The sequence below is a fragment of the Rana temporaria genome, chromosome 10 (assembly GCF_905171775.1).
Source record: "Rana temporaria chromosome 10, aRanTem1.1, whole genome shotgun sequence".
In the NCBI taxonomy this organism is placed as follows: domain Eukaryota; kingdom Metazoa; phylum Chordata; class Amphibia; order Anura; family Ranidae; genus Rana; species Rana temporaria.
Window position 1 is genome coordinate 119,170,349 of NC_053498.1, and position 19,925 is coordinate 119,190,273.

The following is a 19,925-nucleotide window of genomic DNA, read 5'->3' on the forward strand; positions in this document are numbered from 1 at the left end:
GATAGATTGATAAATATAAAAAAGATAGATAGATAGATAGATAGATAGATAGATATGAAATAGATAGATAGAAATTAAATAGATATGAAATAGATAGAAAATAAATAGATAGATATGACATAGATATGAAATAGATAGATATGTCATCGATAGATTGATAAATATGAAATAGATAGATAGATATTACATAAATAGATAGATATGAAATAGATAGATAGATATTACATAAATAGATAGATATGAAATAGATAGATAGATATTACATAAATAGATAGATAATGGATACTAGATAGATAAAACATAGATAAATGATAGATCTATAGAAATTTGGGCAGGCGGGACCATAGTGCGGTTGTTTGTCACGTCCTCCATGTTTTCCCATTATCTCGTAGGGCGCTAAGTACAGGGTCACATGGAAGGCCTACCCCTCGTGAGTTCTTCTGGGCTACGTTAGGCACTTTCCACACACACACTTGGGGAACTTTACCTTTTTTCCACCAATGCCCTGGGACATTTTGGAGGGAGCCAATGTCCACAGCCACCTGTCTAGCTTTTTCCACTACTACTCCCAAGTAGCTGAGTCAGCCCCGCCATGATTTCTGCTTGGGCTCCAGACATGCACTCAACTTAACTCTTGAATATCCTTACTTCTGCACAGGATTGGGAACCTCTGTGATGCAATCCGCTCCCGTTGCCATAGGAGACAGGCCGCTGGGCGGAGGAGTGCCCACAACATCTCACTTGCTGCTAGGTGCTTTGCCACCTATAACAGGTACACTCTATCGACAGGCTGCTTTTTACACTTCCGTTACTCTAGGTAACCACTTCTGTCTTCACATTACAGTAAAACCTTGGTTTGAGAGTAACTTGGTTTGAAAGCGTTTTGCAAGACAAGTAAAATATTTTAAAACGATATACAAGTGATGTCTTGATATAAGAGTAGCGTCATGTCACAACTGAGTATAAAAGAGAAGAAAGGAGCCTCTAAGTGTAGTAATATGGTTACATTTAATGAAGGTACAACATTTAGCAACTTATTGCTACATAGAGGCGCCTCTCTTCTCTTTTATACTCTGTAAAAAAATGCATTGATATACAAGTGCTTTGGATTACAAGCAGGTTTCTGGAATGAATTATGTTCGCAAACCAAGATTTTACTGTACTCCATTCCACACCGATACCTTCATACCCCAATGTGCTATGACCCACTAGTTAATTGTGTGTGGGCTGGTTACTTGTAATACGCCTCTTTAATAACTTCAGACCAAGCTCAGACAATGTTTCAATACTTTACTTAGAAAAAGTGCAAAATAGACAAATCACAGTCCAACAGATAAAGGCGTTATATTCATCCCTTGTACTTTAACTATCCCTACAGGCTGAGTGCTGCCCCGGCATACCTTCAAAAGCGCATTCCAGTAATCGTAGTCCTTCAGAGGCTCTTTCACATAAGTGTAAAGCCTGGTACACACAATTGGATTTTCCGTGGACAAAGCGTAGGACTTTTGCCTGAAGGGCGTTGGCCATGAAGTTGTATTGCATACAAACAAAAAAGAATAGCTCCCCCTAAGGTGGGACTTTAATAGGCCAAACATTGATGTGTATCTAAAATGTTTTAATTGGAAATAGTACACATGATTACACAATGAATAAAACATGCATTGGTCAAACAGTGTGAATGTATGAGACAGATATACAATACAAAAAACAACACATATAACACAATATATAACAAAAACAAAACTCTCCTAAAAAGATGATTCCCAACGTGCCCGACGCATTTCTGGTATTAGACCAGCTGGTGATGTCACCGACGCATGCGTTCTGAAGCAATGGCATACTTGTGCCATTCCTTCAGAGCATTGTGCCACAGCTGAGACTCCTGCTTGCACGCCTGGGAGTGCATTCATCGCGGCTCGGCCATTCAAGCCGCGTCAGCCCGCGAACATGGAACCCTTTGCAGAGGTGACAGCATGGAGGGCTTTCTTTCATGGTAAGTATTTCATAATGTGCTAGCATGCAATGCATACTAGCACATTATGGTTTTACCTTGAAGAAAGAAATGTTTTTTTGTAAGTTTGCTACCGCTAACCCTCAAGCAGTACACAATTTGGACACAGCACCAAACCTAGCAGGGGGCTGTATACAGTTGCAATAAAAAGTATGTGAACCCTTTTGGAATGATATGGATTTCTGCACAAATTGGTCATAAAATGTGATCTGATCTTCATCTGAGTCACAACAATAGACAATCACAGTCTGCTTAAACTAATAACACAAAATAATTAAATATTATCATGTTTTTATTGAACACACCATGTAAACATTCACAGTGCAGGTGGAAGAAGTATGTGAACCCTTGGATTTAATAACTGGTTGAACCTCCTTTGGCAGCAATAACTTCACCCAAACGTTTCCTGTAGTTGCAGATCAGACGTGCACAACGGTCAGGAGTAATTCTTCACCATTCCTCTTTACAGAACTGTTTCAGTTCAGCAATTCTCTTGGAATGTCTGGTGTGAATCGCTTTCTTGAGGTCATGCCACAGCATCTCAATCGGGTTGAGTTAATCTTATACCTCTAAATTGAGCAAGTAAACTGAATTTTGAAACCGTACCATCATCCTAATCTTAGTGGAATAGCGGAAGGACTCAGGGAACCCCAGAGACCCCGAAGCACCAACAAAATAAAGTGGGCGGGGAGGACTGTTGCGGTACACAATAGAAAGTTGAACTCAAAAGGAGCAGTAATCTCAAAAAATATACTTCAATTTATTAATACAATGACACTAAGACAAAAGATGTTTAAGAACAATGCACATAGCGTGACATCAAACGGATCACTGGAGGTGCAATCCCCAAGGTAGGGGGGTTTATTGGGTGAAGGTTGGAGTCACGATACAGAAGATCTCGACTAGTTTCGCGATGGATATCGCTTCATCAGATATGTCCTGAGCCTGGGTCCCAGGACATATCTTACCGTTGGATCACACAGTGGGCTGGATTCAGGTAGCTGCGCCCCTTCTTACGGCGTTGAAAGGCAAGTGCTGTATTCACAAAGCACTTGCCTCCTAACTTACGGCGGTGTAGCGTAAAATAAAGAAAGCTTTATTTGTGGGAAAAAAAGGACGTCAATTTTGTTTGGGAGCCACGTCGCACGACCGCGAAATTGTCAGTTAAAGCGACGCAGTGCCGAATCGCAAAAACTGGCCAGGTCCTTAACCTGCATAATGGTCCGGGTCTTAAGTGGTTAAGCAGACGTGATTGTCTATTGTTGTGACTTAGATGAAGATCAGATCACATTATTTGATTAATTTGCGCAGAAATTCATATCATTCCAAAAGGGTTCATATACTTTTTCTTGCAACTGTATATCCTCTAGTGGGCTGGATGAAGTTTGCAGACCTCAGTGAATCCTTTTCAGACATTACTAAATATCCACAAATAGTCTGCTATAACTCAGTCCTGCTTGTATCATTTAGCACAGCGCCACGGGGTATGACGGAGCAAAGAAAATGATTAGTAGATAGTAATAATAATAATAATAGTCATTCATGGAAATATTGGCAGTACTAATAACCGCCTTTTCAAGTGAGGGCATTAGGACAGATGCGACGGCTATTTTAATCCATCAGAAGGCATGTGTGCGGTTTAAAGGCGCGCGCCCGCTGCGTCACTCTTTGAAATGCAAAAATCTTCCAGAGAAGCATCCGTTCCTTTTTGATAAATCTCCTTTGAAGCGTCTTTACAGTGGTACAAGGCTGACCCGCCGACCTCAGGCAGTCCTTGATATTGAAATATGACCTACGCCAATCATTGCGTATTCAGAACGCAGCGTCGCTGTATTATCCATGCCGGGGTCAGTGTTTGTGCTTTATAATAATTTAGTAATGAAAAATCAAACACATTCTGATTTATAATGTATGTCTACATCTGACGGGTCAGACGACTTAATATTTTAAAGGCCGGCATGGGGCGGCTGGTGACACTCATAGGCAGGTGACAACCCGCGGCTGACTTATGGCGACTCGGTTGATTGATCTTTTGAACTAGAGACCAACCAAAGACAGGAACAGCGTCTTATAAGCAAAAAAAATGTATGTTTGAAAAAAAAAAAAAAATACAAACACGACTGTCCCTGAAAAGCTGGATGTGATGCTGACAATTGCAGGAAGGACGGGTGTGTTGTGTGTTATTATTTAATGAGCTAGCTGACAACTCAGCAGCGGTAGTCAGATGAAAAAAATCTAAATCTGCAGATCGATTTGCTCCTTTATGAACAATCTACTCTTTGGTGGCCATACATGCTTTTTCTGCTCAATCTCCCAATCAGAATAATTGATCTATAGTCATTAACCCCTTTGATCAATATGTCTCTTCCCGGGAAGGGGAGAAATGTGGATTTCAATCAATAGTTGGAAAAATTATTCATGGGGGGGATTTATTGTATTTCTGTTTCCACTGTGCAATCTCATATACAGCGAAATACGATCGGATTCATGACCTTAGCATCTCAGTGCTGCCAATTGATGAAAAGCAGTCATTTTTTGCCCCGATCAAATCACCCAAATCGAGTCTGAATTGATTGAAAAAAAAAGGTTATGTCTATTTAGTCATGTGACGGTATGATAGTTTTGATTGAATTGCAATTGCGATCGATATAATAAAAAAATCGAAGCTTGTATGGCCGCCATTAGACCAACACATGATTGACTTATTACAGCCCATTTTTGAACCTCCAAGTTGAACCTGGAGACATAGGCCCGGATTCTACGGCGTATCTCCAGATACGCCGTCGTATCTCTGAGTCTGAGGCGTCGTATCTTGGCGCCTGATTCAAAGAATCAGATACGCCAGAATTTGTATAAGATACGACCAGCGTAAGTCTCCTACGCCGTCGTATCTTAACTGCATATTTACGCTGGCCGCTAGGGGCGTGTACGCTGATTTACGCCTAGAATATGTAAATCAGCTAGATACGCCTATTCACGAACCTACACCCGGCCGTCGCAGTAGAGATACGCCGTTTACGTAAGGCTTTTTCCGGCGTAAAGTTACCACTGCTCTATGAGGCGTACCAATGTTAGGTATGGACGTCGGAACAGCGTCAAATTTTTCATGTTTTTCGTCGTTTGCGTAAGTCGTTCGCGAATAGGGCTGGGGGGCGTCATTTACGTTCACGTCAAAAGCATTGGCTTCTTGCGGGTTAATTTGGAGCATGCGCACTGGGATACTTTCACGGACGTCGCATGCGCTGTTCGTAAAAAGCGTCATTTACGTGGGGTCGCAATAAATTTACATAACACACGCCCACATCTTCCACATTTGAATTAGGCGGGCTTACGCCGGCCTATTTACGATACGCCGCCGCAACTTTGGTTTGTGAATACTGCACTTGCCTTTCAAAGTTGCGGAGGAGTAACGTAAGTAGGATACGTTACGCCCGCACAAAGATGCGCTCTTCTATGTGAATCCGGGCCATAGACAATATCTAACCTTGCATTGGGCTCCCCGTGCATTGCAAGGGTTGAATGCTCATTTAGTCTAGAGCACATGTGTTAAGCACAAGCCCAGCAGGCTATTTCATGTAGCCCCCACACCAGTGGCGGCCCATCCATAGGGGTCACATGGACGTCGCCCCCCCTAATCCATGCGTCCGACCCCCTAATCTACATGCAGGGCGCCGGACACATTGATTCTAATGTGCTTTTTTGTTTTTAAGCACATGATTAGAGCCTGATGCCGCATACACACGATAATTTTTCGGGTTGTAAAAAATGACTTTTTTTTTATGCCATTAAAAACTGGGCTTCAGACCATTTTTCTGGTTCTGAAAAACGACAAAAAAAAAAAAATTCGAACATGCTCTATTTTTTCACGTTGTCGTTTTTCGGGTTGTAAAAAATGGTCGTGTGTGGGCCTTAACAAAGTGAAAAATCCGCGCCTGCTCAGAAGCAAGTTATGAGACGGGAGCGCTCGTTCTGGTACTACTGTTCGTAATGGAGTAAGCACATTCATCACGCTGTAACAGACAGAAAAGCGCAAATCGTATTTTACTAACACGAAATCGGCAAAAGCAGCCCCAAGGGTGGCGTCATCCGAATGGAACTTCCCCTTTATAGTGCCGGCGTACGTGTTGTATGTCACCGCGCTTTGCTAGAGCCATATATAACGGAAATCCTAGTGTTGAGCATTGAAGTACTTCTGGTGAAGCTTAAAATTGTTCAGGTGTGAACGGAGCCGCATAGAAGGACTAAATGTATAGCTCTGAGACAGCGGTCTTTATCCTTGTACCAGCAGACCCAGGCGATCACGCACAATTTATTCAAATTGTTTTGTTATGCACAATTTGCATCCTCCGCAGCATGGTACATCGCAGGTTAATTTGCATCGATCTGCCACGCCATCCTTTTAGTGTATGTCTAATTGAGTTGTATTCCACCTTTACAGGGCACGGTTCTGCCCTCAGCCAATGACCCCAGAATCTCTTGTAGATTGGCTCAGCCTTACATTGTCCTAATTGGCATCATCGCTTCCACCGCGACACTGCGTACACTTTTTTACCTTCCAGGACATCAAATGTATCTGTTCCAGAACCCGCTATTAGTTTTACTTAATCGCGGCAAAAATAAAAGCTAATATTGGGGAGGAATGGTATTGGTATTACAATTACAGGAAGTGGTATCACAATGTGACAGAGGTCAGCTTTGGTTATACATCGGGTGGAGTGAAAAGTGCAAGAGGTTAATGTAATGAGTCAGCTCGGGATTCAGCTCCGCTGACATCTTATCTGAGGACATGACTAATTCATAATGTTTCACTTAATATCTAATTCATTCGCCGCAGAGGAAATCCAGCGTCCATTTTTTTTATAACAATGTAATTATCGGTGTTGTGCTGTGTTCCGCATTGCTGCGCAGAAGGCTCCCATCTCTTGAAAGGATTGCGTTATCCACATATATCAAATATGACATACACCCCAGATAAAAGTCTATCAAAGGTCCATTATGGGGTCTCGGGTGGAAGGAGTTAGACACAGTCCAGATAAGAGTGATGGCCTCTTTTATGAAAGATGAGCGGCTTTGATCTGACCCTGACATGGCTGCCACAAAAGTGTAAAACGCATTGTAGATGCAACTACAAGAAAATATATACTGTTGTAGCATTACCCCCTTAGCAGCCGCTGGTTGTTTTGAGATCGGCGTATTAAGTTACCTTTAATCGTCGTCTAGGGTGATTGTAGTGAGTAGAGCAGTAAACGAATGTCCAATCAGCAAGTAAGGTTTTCTCTGCCCAACACGACCAACATCAACTTGAGGTAGATAGGAAAAGGTTGATGAAGTAAGAGAACTTTGCAGTATCAGGCCTGGATAGAAGAAAAGCAATCCTGCTCTCAGTACTAGTAGATACAGTTCGTCGCCACTCTAGCCAGAGTGGGTGAAGTGCCCCCGGACAGACTCCTGCTACGAGCCTGGCTGCCGAAGTGTCGCTTTTAAGGTTGCTGGGAAGGACAGGCCTCTGCCACAGGCCTGGCTCTGATTTTTGAATACGATGCCAGATGAGGCCTCTGCCACAGGCTCAATGCTGACAATGGTGAACAGCAGAGCAGATCCTCCCAGTCTTTCTCTTTGGGGTCACCGACTGACAGTACTGAGGTTATCTGTCAGTGTTCGGTCACCCAGATCCCCGATGGTTCGTTCAAGCTTCTCAGACAACCTGTCTCTGGGTTCTCCTTGAGCCGACCCCCCACCGCACAGCACGTAGCTTGGGATCTTTCAGTAAAGTTGAGGACCTAGTAAGTCACTGGGGTCCCTGGTAGCATCAGTCGCTCCAGGCCATGAGGGCCCAGAGTCAGGAACTCCGTGTTGCGCGCGACCCCAGGCCATGTAGGCTATAGTGGTGGGGCCCACGATGTGCGCACACCCTAAAGGTGGGTGCCGCACCCGGAACAGGAACCCGCGAAGAACCCAGAACAACGGCGTCTGCCACAGATATACCCTCCCCCAGCATGCCCCGCGAGGGAAAACTCCTCTAATTGGCTGCTGGGGAAAAGTGGCTCTGCCAGAACCCCTCTAGTGCCAGCTGTCGCCCAAGGATGGGATCCCTGGAGCGCAGACTGACCCACAGGACAGTTCAGGAATGACAGCAGCCCAAATTTAGCACAATTAGGAATGAGAGCAACTTATCTCTCTCATTCCCCCACTAACTTTAGCGTAGTGCCCATACTGAAAGTAGGGGGGCGCTACATAGTATATATTTTTAACAGACAATTTTTTTGTTTTGGATAGAGCTTGAAAGAGTCCCTTAATCCCCTAAATACATTCTTGCCAAGGAGTAGAAAGTACAGTATGTATTGATATGCTGGAAGGCTCTGGATGGGGCTGGGTGTTCTGGAGGGGGTTAAGTTAGGACACCAGCAGACTTGGTGGCCCTTTAGGAGATGCAGTTGCTGGAAGGGGCTGGGATCTCACTAGGAGAAAAGAAACTAGGGAAAATAAAAGTAGAGGGAAAGTAGGAGGAGAAAAGGCAAAGTAAATCAGGAGGACAGGTGCCGGACCAGGGGATCACACACTCTTGCTGCTATCTTTAAAGCGGGAGTTCACCCGAATTTTTTTTTTTTAACATTAGATTGAGGCTCATTTTGTCAAGGGGAATCAGGTAGTTTTTTTAAAAACGAAGCAGTACTTACCGTTTTAGAGAGCGATCTTCTCCGCCGCTTCCGGGTATGGTCTTCGGGACTGGCGTTCCTATTTCATTGACAGTCTTCCGACAGGCTTCCGACGGTCGCATACATCGCGTCACGAGTAGCCGAAAGAAGCTGAACGTCGGTGCGGCTCTATACGGTGCATGCGCACCGACGTTCGGCTACTTTCGGAAAATCGTGACACGATAGATGCGACCGTCGGAAGCCTGTCGGAAAATTGTCAATCAAATAGGAACGCCCAGTCCCGCAGCCCATACCCGGAAGCGGCGGAGAAGATCGTTCTCTAAAACGGTAAGTACAGCTTTGATTTTAAAAAAACTACCCGATTCCCCTAGACAAAATGAGCATGAATCTAATGTTAAAAATTAACATTTCCGGGTGAACCTCCACTTTAATGAGATTGCTCAAAAAATAAAGCATGCCAGAATACCATTTTTAATGTCAAATTGTCAATTGAAATGCATAAATCTGCCTACAGCAGAAAAGTAGACTTTGCTCTTGTGTGGGATCTGAAGAGGTTAAGCCAAAAATTGTTTCTGGACGGTATTCTCTGGACGCAGCACGCTCAATTTCTTATTAATTGCAAACCGACCCTTAATTGTGACATCACGACAGCGAAAACACCTCCTGGATTCCGGAGAGATCTAATCTCTTTGGGGGTTAATTGAAAAGAATGATCTGTGAAATGAAATGAAGTTTTCAGTTTTCGCACAAAGAGATTAGTAATGTGCCACTTTACCAGACAGCAATCATTCCAATAAAAATCTCATTAAGAAGAGATGAAGATTAAATTATCGGTTTATTAAGTGTTTACAGAGGAAGGATAATTATCTCATAAACAAATATTTAGTGGAACCAAATCTGTTCTGAAACAAGTTCTGTAAAAACTTGGACTGCTTTGGTAGATAAAAGTTGCCACCAACACAAAAGTAGTGAATGTGACTTTCAGCAAACATTCTCTGGAGGAGAAAATGGATACACTGGGTTCTGTCACATGATTGGTTGCCCCTTCGGCTCAATCAGCTGTGGCCTTCATGTACACAAAGGGGCGGGGGGTGCTAGTGACATCATTAACCCAGCATGGCTATGTTTCCATATTTGGTCAATGTCATTGAGATACAGTCATGTGACAGATTCATAAAGGTTCTGCCGAACTGGGCTTGGACCAAGTTTGCACCGAACCAAGCTGTCAATAACTGTCAAAGCACATGAACCTGCAGGGATGGACTGGGACAAAAATTTGGCCCTGGACTTCATCCAGACTGGCCCACTTTGACAGGTCAAACGGGACGAACGGCGGCCACACACAGCTGTGACATAAGCTTCCTCGGCACTCGTTATCTGGTCTTTCCTTCCCAGGGGAACGAGTGCCAGGGGAACGAGTGCCAAAGAAGCTTATGTCACGGCTGTGTGTGGCCGCCGTCCTTCCGGATCATATGATGAGCTTCTCAGTGTGACTCCCGAGGAACATGTCTGTGTTCAGTCATGCTGAAGTTAACTAGCCAGAGAGAGGAGGTGAGCGCTGCGGGGAGGGAGAGGAGGTGAGCGCTGCGGGGAGGGAGAGGAGCGCTGCGGGGAGGGAGAGGAGGTGAACGCTGTGGGGAGGGAGAAGAGGTGAACGCTGCGGAGAGGGAGAGGAGGTGAACGCTGCGGGGAGGGAGAGGAGGTGAACACTGCGGGGAGGGAGAGGAGGTGAACGCTGCGGGGAGGGAGAGGAGTTGAACGCTGCGGGGAGGGAGAGGAGTTGAACGCTGCGGGGAGGGAGAGGAGTTGAACGCTGCGGGGAGGGAGAGGAGTTGAACGCTGCGGGGAGGGAGAGGAGTTGAACGCTGCGGGGAGGGAGAGGATGTGAACGCTGCGGGGAGGGAGAGGAGGTGAACGCTGCGGGGAGGGAGAGGAGGTGAACGCTGCGGGGAGGGAGAGGAGGTGAACGCTGCGGGGAGGGAGAGTAGTTGAACGCTGCGGGGAGGGAGAGTAGTTGAACGCTGCGGGGAGGGAGAGTAGTTGAACGCTGCGGGGAGGGAGAGTAGGTAAACGCTGCGGGGAGGGAGAGGAGGTGAACGCTGCGGGGAGGGAGAGGAGGTGAACGCTGCGGGGAGGGAGAGGAGGTGAACGCTGCGGGGAGGGAGAGGAGGTGAACGCTGCGGGGAGGGAGAGTAGGTGAACGCTGCGGCGAGGGAGAGGAGGTGAGTGCTGCGGAGAGGGAGAGCCAGAGGAGCGGAGGGGCGCGGTGGTCCGCTGTCACTGAAGCCGGCCCACTGAGCCATCGGCCCACCGGGAAACTCCCTGTGGACCTGGAAGATTCTCTCCTGCAGTGAATGTTTGCTGAATGTTGGATTCACTGCTAGATTAATTTGCCCCAAACCCGGTCCCATTTTTTGACACTTTTTTAGCACATCATGGTGCGTGTTCACGGTATTCAGGCAGCCCATTTAAAAGAAAAGGCTGGCAATGCACCAAAACATCCATAATAATGGCTATGCACCAATTTTGGCAGCACAGTGCACCACAATGCATAGTAGTGTATTAATACCATGTGTGTTGTAGTGCATTGCAACATGTGCATTAGAGATGCATTGCCCTAGCATGTTGAGGTGGCTTTCAAAGGGAATGGCACTGCAAAGCACTATCACATGTAGCATGTATTAATATGCTTTGCAGAAGTATGCATTATTGCATCACATCAAGAGATGTGAATTGGCCCTAAAAGGGAGCCATAGCTGGCCAAATGGTGATGGAACTCGAAGTCGGAGGTTAAAGTGATTGTAATGCTTTGGGTTTTAATTTTTTTTTCTATTGAAGTAACAAACATGTCATGCTTACCTGCTCCGTGTAATGGTTTTGTACAGAGCAGTCCCGATCCTCCTCTTCTGGCTCCTCCCCCCCTGGAGTGCCCCCATAGTAAGTCACTCCCGTGACATTAGATGGTACTTGATAGCGTTAGACTTCTGTTCTCTTCTCCATTCCCACACTGAGGAAATCACAAGACAGGACTCAGTCCAAACTTGGCATGCTCCAACAGCGTATCCACTCTGGTGCTATGTGCCGTGCCCTATATGGACTAGTCAAAGGCGGCGTGTTTTACATTGCCGGCATGGGCAGTGTAGGCAGGTCCCGGGCCCGCTGGTGCTGCCTACGTTGACGCATTTCACATGTAATCACATGCTTCGTCAGGACGCCATGTATGTGTATTTGCGGTACTGAGCCCGGTTGTGTGTGATTTTTGCGATAACGTCGTCCATGTATTTTTGAAGAGATTGGTCATTTGGAGGGCTGTTGGTCAATTGGCTGACAGTCTGTTATTGTATCTTTGTAAATTAATAAATAAAGTTTTTTTTAATTTTTGTAATATTACCACAGTTGGTCCTCATTTGCAACGACTTGTTTGAGGGATCTCCTTTTGACCCTCGATTTTGTATATAGTTGCATTTGTTGTGGGACCCCATCCCATTGGGTGATACGGTTGCTTGTTCCACGTTATGTAGTAGTCTTCGTCTCGATCACAAGTTCTTAGTGTGAACTTTGACTCTGTTATTTTATTCATTATTTAGGTATGTATTTAGGGAGGGCTTCATGCAGAAGGTCTTTTATTTTCATTATTAGAATGTAAGAAGGTAAAAAACATTCTGCCTTTACAACCACTATAAAGCATATCTATAAAGAAATATAATATATTGCAGTTTAACAAATGTTGGCTGTGGTAGCTGCATTTGTTTTATTTATGGCTTTTTTTCATTTCTTTTCACCTGGTGGCAATAACACACTTCCTTTTCCAAGCTCACTCTATCCTCTGTCTCTATGGAGGAGAAGCTTTGACACCCTAGGACAAGAAATGTGTTAGGACCACTACAGAAAATCTAAAAAAACAATATACAATACATACATATAAAACAATATACCAGTATACAATGTTTATGAATATATTACTTAAAAAAAAAAAGATAAAAATATATATACAATGTATAACGATATATGAAAAATAAATTAAAAATGTATAAACGTAAAAAAAAAAAAAGATAAAAATATATATGCAATGTATAACAATATATAAAAAATAAATTAAAAATGTATAAACGTATAAAAAAAAAAACATAGCATTGACCTTAAACTGTTATATTTTTCCTTTTTAACAGGTACGCCTGAAAAAAAAAACACACAGCTTAGATCTGATTGGTTGCTCTGAAAAATGCAGACACCGATTTGCCAAGACAGTATGATGAATGCTTCTAGGACACTTCAGCCGGGATGGTATACGTCTGTATGTTCGAAAAAGAGAAACACACATAGGAGAGATATTGGCGCTGCAAACCCCGGTATATATGATAAAAGGACATTTTCCCCAGTGGGGCGTTGGACAGCAATATAAACGTGATCGAAGAATTGTTTGTTAAATAATAGTATAAAACATATTTATTTGAGAGTTGTCAAATGTCACAATTAATTACAATAGATAAAACATGTGAAACGGTCTGGCCAGATAAAATCCTGCACAATCCAATATTGCCATACATGCAAAATGTAGAACAAGAGTACCATACATGCAAAATGTGAAACAAGATTGCATAGCATATGTAGGTAGGTATATATCCCCGACGCGTTTCGACCATAGGGTGGTCATCTTCAGGGGGATCGTTGACTCGAAGAGACATATACAATTATTTCAAGTATTCAAAACATATGATCATACATCACAGTGCAAATATGGCATGGCGATATGGTTACGTCTGTATGTCCTGCCGCAATTTCATATTCAGGACATCGTCTTCATTATACGGCATGCAGTGCGGCGCGGCCTACCTGACACACATACCCTGACCTGTGTGTGTGTGTGTCAGTACATACACACACTGACGTGTAAGTCAGTGTGTGTATGTATGTCAGTTACACATTCCATGAGATCAGCATGTAAGGAAGCTCTTAGGGACACTAGCATGACCTACATACAATAAAATTACCTACATACAGTAAAATAACCTACATACACAAACATGACCTATGTGTGACCTACATGCAGAAGACATGACCTACAGGCACTAACATGACCTACATGCAGTAACGTGACCTACATGCACAGACATGACCTACATGCACAGACATGACCTACATGCACAATCACTGACCCCCATGCTAATATCTCATATTCTGTCAAGGTGGGGGGAGTCACCATTGCACAGAGTGGCAAGACATACTTTAGTACCGGCTTTGGATAACGGGGATTTGACATTTGCTGACATGGTTAATTAAATTACTGACCTACCTCAGCACTGTCAGCAGCTGGCTGGGGTGTGGGGTGCGCGGCGCCAGCGTGTCCAATGTGCCTGTCAGAGAGATGCATGCAGCCATTTGCCAGAGGAGGTTTAGGAGCCGAGGAAGAGAGCGCCAAACCTAGCGCCGAGCAGGGAGCTCAGCAGGGATGTGGCATGGTGCGGCGGGGCGGCATTGTAATTCCCGCCTTCTGAGCTTGCAGCACCTATGATGGACGTCAGATGTCCCGCGGTCCCGGGATTGGAGCAGTGGGACGCTCATCATAGGCGCTGCAGGCTCCAGAAGGCGGTACCCGCAATGTCTCTCGGCCACACTCGGCGGCGCTCGGCGACTTCATACACAGAATTGTCAGCAATCGGGGCTATGTAATTAAATACAGCATACATGAGACTCGGGGCTTTTCGGGCACCCATTCGGGGCTCCAGCCTCCCCAGCCCACCCCTAATGACGCCCATGGTACAAGCGCACCTGCAACTGGGATCCAATTATTTGGATGCACTTCCCTTGGGTCACTTTGGGTATTTTTATTCTAATTGTGAATGTAGATGGCAACATATAAAAATGTTATTATTTTTTTGGGGGGGTGCGGGGGATTGCTGCTCGCTCCCTATACATGGGCAGGTGGATTGATTACAGCTAAAATTTCACTCACACTGAACTCCTAATTTTGCCCACTATTAAGCTGCTAGAAAAAAAGGTCTACTCCTTCCTCTTTTTTTATATATAGAGTGTGGTTTGTTTTTTTTAAGTGTGTATTTAAAAAATATTTTATTAATAATTAGAGCGTGTGTGATTTTTTTTGGGTGTATTTAATGTGGACTAGACATGTGCGATTCGGTCCGTAACGAATGGATTTCCGTACACATTTGTTAGTATTTGTACATTTGGATCAATTCAAACATCCGAATAGCTGAAAGAACCAAAATATGAAAATTATGAATAAGCAAAATAACGAACATGTGAAAATACGAACTTGCGAATGGAAAAACTTACGAAAATACGAAACTGTGAGAGAACGAAAATGACGTCTATTAGAAATTATTTGCATTGCGTATTTTCAATCCTTTGTCTGTTCGTAATTTCGTATGTTCGTATTTCATTTGTGTGTTCGTAATTTCGTATGTTCGTATTTCATTTGTGTGTTCGTAATTTCGTATGTTCGTATTTCATTTGTGTGTTCGTAATTTCGTATGTTCGTATTTCATTTGTGTGTTCGTAATTTCGTGTGACAACTGTTTTACTGCCAAAGGGGTTCATCATCTTGTTCAGCCAATCTTGTGAACTAGTGACCCCGGTCAGACTGCAGAGCCAGATTCTTGACCTCCACTGCAGTGACAACACAACCTGGTCCAGAACCAGAAGGGTCGGAACTATCTTTGTTGAGGCATCACCCAGGGTCACCATCTATTTCCTGGACTGAGATGTTGGCTCAGAGATTACACAATCATGTCAATTCTGGTGCCTGGAGCCGGAACGGGGACGGGGGGCAGAAGGGGGAAATTCCACGGGTGCTGTGCTGAAGTGGGGGATGCTGGGCACCCCATGCACCTAGCTAATGCATGTGCTTTTGTGCCAGTCCGCCTGCACAAACACACATGGTAACAAAGTATTTTGGTGCGGCACATTTTTTTTAAAAGAGGGCCATGCACTACTTTTGTGTTTAGGGAAGCCCATTGAAATGAATGGGCTCCCTTTAATACGACACCTGCAGAGATGTGAATGGAGCCTTAGGGCTAGTTGACTACTTTACACTTGCAGTAGCCCTCTGAAGAGCAATTCACTTTGGATTGTGTTTCAGAGGGCATTTGACAGGCAGCGAGGAGGCACTTCGCCTTTTTTTAACCCCTAAAATTCTGCTCCAATGTACCAAAATCTCATGCAATGCAGGAGGTTGAGGGGCTGTTGCAGGAAACTTTCCCGATGTGCATTGCGGCAAATGACGTCGCAAGGACGTCATTTGCTTCAAAGTGAACGTGAATGGCGTCCAGCGCCATTCACGAATCACTTACGCAAACGACGTAAATTTGAAATTTCACGACGCGGGAACGACGGGTATACGTAACATTGGCTGCCCCTGCTAATAGCAGGGGCAGCCTTACGCGAAAAACGCCGTACGGAAACGACGTAAACTGCGTACGCAGGGCTCGCGTAACGTTAGCATACTATACGCTGAGCACAACGGGAACGCCACCTAGCGGCCATCGCAAGAATGCAGCCTAAGATATGCAGGCATAAGAGCCTTATGCCGCGCATATCTTAGGCTGCAGTCGGCGTAACAAGGTTCCTGAATCAGGGGCATTCATTACGCCGGGGCAAGTAAGCAATTGCGCCTGTGTAACTATGGTTACACAGGCGCAATTGCTTCTTGAATCCAGGCCTCTGAGTGCAGCTCAAGGAGGGCTTTTTAATAACAGAAGGTGGAGATGCATTGCAAAAATAAAATGATACTGATATAATATTTTATATTGTAACAAGTCAGGAAATTATTTATACAGACTTATAATTTTACTGAAATGGAACTGAAGTAATTAATAGTCTTAGCACCTCCGACAGCAACAGTCTCTCCCTAATAGGTCAAGCTTGGCTGGAAGACTAGTGAGAATGAAATGAAATGACTGTACATACCCAAAATGACATAAGCCCACCAGTTAAAAAAAAAAAAAGTGTTAAAGCTTAAGACAGTGCGGCTTATTAAAAGCTGAATAGTGCTCAGGAAATTAGACAAACCTAAAAAAAAGCCAAAGGTGCTAATTAGAATCTGCCTGCACTATGAAGGGTAATTGTCAGAGGCTGCAGGTTTGTGGACTTCTTCGAGACATTAGGACTATTGTGCCACCAGGAACTAATAACGCTAAATAGTATTATAAGCCACAGTCAGTAAAGTTGCAGTCACATAACTTAACCGTAGTAAAGTAAGTCCTGTGTCCTGTAGGCTGGTGATCCCTGAAGACTCTTTTCCCAATGATGCCCGGTCTTCTTCACAGTGCTGAACTTGCAACACTGAGCAGTGGCGGTTGGTGCTCAAATTCTTTTGGGGGGCGCAAACAAACTAAAAAATTCTGAACCCCCCCCCCGTCAAACGCAGCCACTGTGCCATCAAATGCAGCCACTGTGCATAATTAAATGCAGCAACTGTGCCCAATTAAACACAGCCACTGTGCCCAATTAAACACAGCCACTGTGCCCAATTAAACGCTGCCACTGTGCCCAATTAAACACAGCCACTGTGCCCAATTAAACAAAGCCACTGTGCCCAATTAAACACAGCCACTGTGCCCAATTAAACACAGCCACTGTGCCCAATTAAACGCTGCCACTGTGCCCAATTAAACACAGCCACTGTGCCCAATTAAACACAGCCACTGTGCCCAATTAAACAAAGCCACTGTGCCCAATTAAACACAGCCACTGTGCCCAATTAAATAAGCCACTGTGCCCAATTAAACACAGCCACTGTGCCCAATTAAACGCAGCCACTGTGCCCAATTAAACGCTGCCACTGTGCCCCATCAAACACTACCAGTGTGCCATCAAACACTCCCATTGCCCATCAAATGCTGCCACTGTGCCATCAAATGCTCCCATCCAATGCTGCCACTGTGCCCCCGCCCGCCATCTACCCGAGAACTTACCCTGTCTCGGTAGGGCAGCGGGCTACAACGGCGAGCGGTGTCCTCCATGCTTCTCCATGTCCTCGATGTCTTCTCATGCCCACTCCTCCCGTCCTCTCCTATGATTGGATGCCTGATAGGCGTCCATCACAGCGTCTGTCATTTCAGCCAATCAGGTGACGGGTAACATATCCAAGCACCTGATTGGTGGAGAGGCGGTTCAGTGTTAGGAAAGTGAATGTTTATTCTCTTTTCTAACACAGCTGGGTGAACTGCAGGGGACAAGCATGGCGCTCGCTGTTTACCTTTTTTGACGCCTATTAGAGCCTACGACTCTAATCAGGTGCTTCAAAAACACCCCCGCCACTGAAAATGGGCCGGGCACCTGAATAGGGGTGGCAGAAGCAGCCATAGATAGATTCATGCTACGCATGAATCTATCTATTGGTGACAGAGGGGGTGGCTGGAGAGAGGGGGTGACGCCCCGTGCGCCCTTATGGTGGCTCCGCCACTGACAGTGAGCGTAAAATCTTCAGGACAAACATTGCAGTACATTGAAGAATGTGCCAACAAATGCTTGCCCCTTTCTGTCCTCTCCTCCATTGGTGAAAGTCCTTGCTTTGTTTTCACAGAATCCTCATAGCAGTGTGAAGAGGACCGGGCATCACTGGAGAGAAGATTTCCACAGGAACCATCAGCCTACAGGACGTGAGACATTCTTTATTAGAGGAAAGTTATGTGACTGCAGCTGTAGATAAAAAACATTTTTCACTAAACGTCAGCTTTAAATTTAGGGCTCATTCATACCAGCGTGTGTTAAAGTGGAGGTTCACCCTATAAAACATTTCCAACACTAAATCCAGCCCAGTCCTGCATATAAAATGACACTGACCTTTTTTTTTTCTTTGTCGTAGATAGCGTTAAGTCGTGGAATTCACCGCGGCTTCCGGGTAGGGAATCCCGCGGGGGTGGGCGTTCCTATTGTCATGCCAATTGATTGACATGCTAAACGATAGCGAACACAGTGCGTCACGACTTACCGAAAGAAGCTCGGGTCGGCCCGGCTCTATTCCGGGCCGGTGCGCAGGCGCCGAATAGAGCAACTGCGGAGAAGTTATTAGGAGGAAGTTAGATTTATCTGTATTATATACAGATAGGGGACCTTTTTATTCACTATTGTTTTGTAAATTTTTTTATTTTTTTTTCCTTTTTTAAGTACTAATACATTTTTGTATAAAAAATGTTAAGACATTGTCCGTATATTCCTGGGCATTGTCGAGCCTTTTCCGAGTCCAGCCGAGCTGTCCCGAGGCTCTCCGGCGCCCCCCCCCACCTCTGGCCACATGCGGTATTGCATGCCATAGAAGTCAATGCGGAAAAAAAATATTTTTGTTTCCATTGACTTCTATGGGGAAACTCGCATTGATATGCGAGTGCTTTGGATTACGAGCATTCTCCTGGAACTGATTATGCTCGTAATCCAAGGTTTCACTGTTTATTGACATCTGAAGCAGTTCACTTTAAAAGCAGGGTGTTCATAAAATTGTCCGACCACACACAGGTTTAAACTATCTACTGAACAGATTTTGGAGAGAACCTATTTCACATTCTCTGCTCTTACTGTGAAGAAGCCTTTCTGTATGTGGAGGTTAATCCTCTTTCCCTCTAGATGAGGGCTGTTGCAGTTAAATGGTTAATAATGCCAAATACAAATCAGGAGACACAGGATCACAAGGGGTCACTGGAGACACATAAGCACAAGAGGTCACTGGAGACACAGGAGAACAAGGGGTCACTGGAGACACAGAAGCACAAAGGGTCACTGGAGACACAGGAGAACAAGGGGTCACTGGAGACACAGGAGAGCACAGTGGTCACTGGAGACACAGGAGAACAAGGGGTCACTGGAGACACAGGAGAGCACAGTGGTCACTGGAGACACAGGAGAACAAGGGGTCACTGGAGACACAGGAGAACAAGGGGTCACTGGAGACACAGGAGAACAAGGGGTCACTGGAGACACAGGAGAGCACAGTGGTCACTGGAGACACAGGAGAACAAGGGGTCACTGGAGACACAGGAGAGCACAGTGGTCACTGGAGACACAGGAGAACAAGGGGTCACTGGAGACACAGGAGAACAAGGGGTCACTGGAGACACAGGAGAACAAGGGGTCACTGGAGACACAGGAGAGCACAGTGGTCACTGGAGACACAGGAGAACAAGGGGTCACTGGTGACACAGGAGCACAAAGAGGTCACTGGAGACACAGGAGAACAAGGGGTCACTGGAGACACAGGAGAACAAGGGGTCACTGGAGCAGGGGGTCTCTGAAGCAGTTCACTT

The 19,925-nt window shown here is 45.0% G+C and overlaps 1 long non-coding RNA gene across 1 annotated transcript; it reads left to right on the forward strand.

Annotated features, from left to right (window-relative positions):
- The first annotated feature begins 662 nt into the window (after positions 1 to 662).
- On the forward strand, positions 663 to 13,121 carry LOC120916096. Its single transcript, XR_005743959.1, has 2 exons — positions 663 to 772; positions 12,837 to 13,121. It is a non-coding gene; the product is annotated as an uncharacterized LOC120916096 (long non-coding RNA).
- Positions 13,122 to 19,925: the final 6,804 nt, after the last annotated feature.